At 42.1% G+C, this 4,162-nt stretch overlaps 1 protein-coding gene across 8 annotated transcripts in view; it reads left to right on the top strand.

The window, feature by feature from the left end:
- OLA1 (Obg like ATPase 1) overlaps positions 1-320 on the top strand; it is a 92,658-nt gene extending 92,338 nt beyond the window's left edge. For all 8 annotated transcript variants that reach the window (XM_083411985.1, XM_083411983.1, XM_083411982.1 and 5 more), the window contains one exon: positions 1-320. This exon is cut by the window's left edge and continues 216 nt beyond it. The gene's annotated coding sequence lies outside the window, so the exon portion shown is untranslated.
- The last annotated feature ends 3,842 nt before the right edge of the window (positions 321-4,162 follow it).

Raw genomic sequence — 4,162 nt, 5'->3', positions numbered from 1 at the left:
TATACATAAGGACAAATAACCCCCACAAATGAAACCCCTTGTGTTTGTTTTGAGTTGAATTATGACACCTCCAGTGAATGTACAAGTTCACTTAAATGTGAACAGCTCTGCATTTCAAATGATTAAGACTACTCCAAATTGCAGGAGCTTTTCAGGAACCATATTACTCTCATGATACTTCATTAATCTCCATCATATATGCCAAGCCTGACATGTTTGACAGTGAGGACAATATGGCTTGCTCCTTTTTGAATCTACAGATAATGCATGTTTTACAGTACTCCAGATGTCTACACTCAATAAAACATTTGACAAAACCAGCCTCTGTGTGTTTGGGGATGTCTGTATTGACTGAATGTGGTGTGCTGAATGTGATATGGCGCCTGGCGAATGCTGATTACAGAATTTTAAGGGATGTGTATGAAACAGTAACTGTCAGTGTGGGGCAGCTGCAATTGTATCTTAAGAGGGAGCCTTTCATTGGAATCAGATGATTAGGATGCCAATGATTTGTCTCAGAAAAGTTAATGCGTTTGTAGATTGCGACTACCTTCAAGTGGGTGGCTAATACGATAAAAAGATACACAGTTTAAGTGATTTTGAGAGAGGGCAAAGATTGTGTGCTGAAATCATATACTTTCAGCACTTGAGCAACAATATTTTGAACATGGCTTTCTCTGAAAATAGTCAGATTGTAGCGCTTTAATGCGTTCCCCTTTGAGAAGCAGGACTGAAAAGGAAGAGGCTACATTGCTTTCCTGGTTTTGTATTTCTGGTGCCATGCTGAAACTGTAGTCAAGTCGTCATCTATGAGTTGTAGAAGAATGAATTGATGAATGGGCTGCAAAAGTTTTAACTGTGTGTTCATTTCAGCCTCTAGAAGTACTGCAGTTCATTTAGATAACTTGGGGAAAAACATTGGAGTGAAAATTTTAATCAGGCCCCAAGGGGATATAAAGAAAAAATTCTCAAGACATACAGAAATTTCTCAAGTCATACGTCTGCAGGTATTCAGCCTGGAAGAAATGTTTCTATAAAGACCCACATATTTGTGTATAGGAAACACTGGTGATGTCACAAGCACCCAGCCTGCTCTTGTTATTCTAAAAGCGTTCATTTAGGCTTCTCTTTGCAGCAGACCAGACTCTAGATCAAAGTCCATGATGCCATAAAGCTACCTATTGTAAAATATTGGCAACTGTGCCTGAGTGGCATTTGATACAGGAAATCTGTGTGTGTCATACAGATGGTGTCTTTTTTGTCACTGTGGTGAAGAAATAGCAATTTATATGAAAAAGGGGAAAGACCACACTTAAGAGTTAGAAATCCTAACAGATTTCCAAAGAACAGTATTTTCAGATTTATTTATTTTTAACCAACATGCTCTCTTACAAAGCATGTTACAGGTCTGGTTTTTTTCCTCTCAAAAAATAAATATAAAAGTGTATATACTGCAGTGAAGATTATGAGCTGAAATGGTCTCTATGGTGCTATTGCCACATTGTCTACTCTCTTGGTTCAGGTAAGAACATCAATACGTTTCCGAGCACAATTCAAAGTGTTGGTACTGAGCTTTAAAGCCCTAAACGGCTTTGGCCCTGTATACCCGAAGGTGAGTCTCCACCCCCATCATCCAGCCCAGACACTCAGATCCAGCTCCGAGGGCCTTCTGGTGGTTCCCTCATTGTGAGAAGTGAGGCTACAGGGAACCAGGCAGAGGGCCTTTCCAGTAGTTGTGCCCACACTGTAGAATGCCCTCCCAAGCATTTGTCAAACAGATAAACAACTACAGTGGTACCTCGGGTTAAGAACTTAATTTGTTCTGGACGTCCGTTCTTAACCTGAAACTGTTCTTAACCTGAGGTACCAGTTTAGCTAATGGGGCCTGCCTCCTGTTGCCGCTGCACGATTTCTGTTCTCATCTTGACGCAAAGTTCTTAACCCAAGGTACTATTTCTGGGTTAGTGGAGTCTGTAACCTGAAGCGCCTGTAACCCCAGGTACCACTGTATGTGATTTTTAAAAGACATCTGAAGGCAGCACTGTTTAGGGAAGTTTTTAGTTTTTGATGCTGCGTTGTGTTTTTGTTGAGAGCTGCCCAGAGTGGCTGGGGCAACCCAGTCAGATGGACAAAGAATTATTATTATTACCCAGGCCAGATACTCTGTTCTTTGTTGCCTTGGAGGAATGTAACCAGCCCCCAGGTCCATTTCCCAAGAATGTAGCTTTCTGCATATCTTGGGATGGGATGCTTTCACCCCTAACCATTTCTTTCTCCCTGCCCCTGATCTTTTCTAACTCGAGAACTGGAAATGAGGCTTACCTGGTGCAGGAGCCAAACAGTCAATTTTCTTAAGAAATAATTATCATTTATTATTTATTTATAAATAAATAATAAATGATAATTATTTCTTAAGAAAATTTATACCCTGCCCATCTGGCTGGGTTTCCCCAGCCACTCTGGGCGGCTTGAGATAAACCCTAGTTTTAAAACCCAAAGTAGCAATTCCATTTCATCCTCATTCAGTACAGAGATGGGTGCCCTTCTAGTTAAATTTCTTCTTCCAAATACCAAGCAGGCTTACAAACAAAAACATAGGATCATAGAACCAGTATTTCCAAAGTTTAAAATGCACAAAGGTATGTTCCAAGCAGTCACTAATAGCAATAATAGCTGTGGGTAAGTAGTACAGTGTTACCTCGGGTTAAGTACTTAATTCATTCCGGAGGTCCGTTCTTAACCTGAAACTGTTCTTAACCTGAAGCACCACTTTAGCTAGTGGGGCCTCCCGCTGCCACCGCACCACCGGAGCCCAGTTTCTGTTCTTATCCTGAAGCAAAGTTCTTAACCTGAAGCACTATTTCTGGGTTAGCGGAGTCTGTAACCTGAAGCGTATGTAACCTGAAGCGTATGTAACCTGAGGTACCACTGTACATCTAAAGAAAAAGAGTATTTCTCCCATGAAAGTATTTTTAACAGCCCCAATGACCTGGTAGTTGTTAATCCTGCTGACAAATACAGAAGGCTTTGTGATACAAGTTTTATATAAGTTGTGCTGTGGTTTCCTATAATAAAACTTCCAGAAGAAAAGAAGAAATATAGCGTAGCTGAGATAGCTTTTAACGTCCAGTCTGTGGCCTAGAGTCATGTGGCAAAAGCTATCCAGCAGGTTCCCGTCTCACGGCTCTTTCTGCCTGAGCTGCCAGGGCTAAGGCAAAGTGCAGAAGGCACTCAGCTCTCAGCAGGTAAGGCTTTTGCCCATAGCAGAAATTGCCGGGCAATCATGACCGTATTATTATAGCTTTGAAGGGAGCTCATTTAAGGCATCACAGCTTGAGCATCCTCATTGATACAAGAATCCAACATAATATGAAAAGAAACATTTTGCAAGGATGCAAAACAAGGCACTCGTATTGCCACAGTTTCAACGCAACTCGCACCAAAGTCTTTTGACCGTACGGAATTAACTTGTCTCCAGCCAAACTGCCGTTTGCATTCGTGGTGAATATTCAGCTTACAAAAGCAGGTTACCGGGCACAGATTTGTTCAGAGGCTGGGAGGGTGAGCGGCCAGTGGGAAACGGTCAACATTAGTGATTTAAAGAGAACTATTCCATACACTTTGAGTCTGATGGTGCTGAATGACTTGTACCAGCTGTAGTTTAGTTAAGCAGCGGCTAAAGCTGAAATCACAGATCCCACCTATATTCTTTTCTGTCATGATGTATGCTTTAAATGAGATTTCTGCATTTCAGGGGGTGTGACTAGACAATCCTCAGGGTCCCTTCCAACTTTACAAGGCAATGATTCTAAGCTGGAAACCTGCAGGCCTTTGTACCCTTTCTGATATGAGGATGATGATGAGGATGATGATGATGATTATTTATACCCCGCCCATCTGGCTGAGTTTCCCCAGCCACTCTGGGCGGCTTCCAATCAAGTGTTAAAAACAATACAGCATTAAATATTAAAAACTTCCCTAAACAGGGCTGCCTTCAGATGTCTTTTAAAGATAGGATAGCTGCTTATTTCCTTCACATCTGAAGGGAGGGTGTTCCACAGGGCAGGCACCACTACCGAGAAGGCCCTCTGTCTGGTTCCCTGTGACCTCACTTCTCGCAATGAGGGAACCGCCAGAAGGCCCTAGGAGCTGGACCTCAGTG

This window comes from Podarcis tiliguerta, assembly GCF_965153285.1.
Source record: "Podarcis tiliguerta genome assembly, chromosome: 1".
Classification (NCBI taxonomy): Eukaryota; Metazoa; Chordata; class Lepidosauria; order Squamata; family Lacertidae; genus Podarcis; species Podarcis tiliguerta.
The sequence above is the reverse complement of the archived record's forward strand: the minus strand, read 5'-3'. Positions and strand labels throughout refer to the sequence as shown.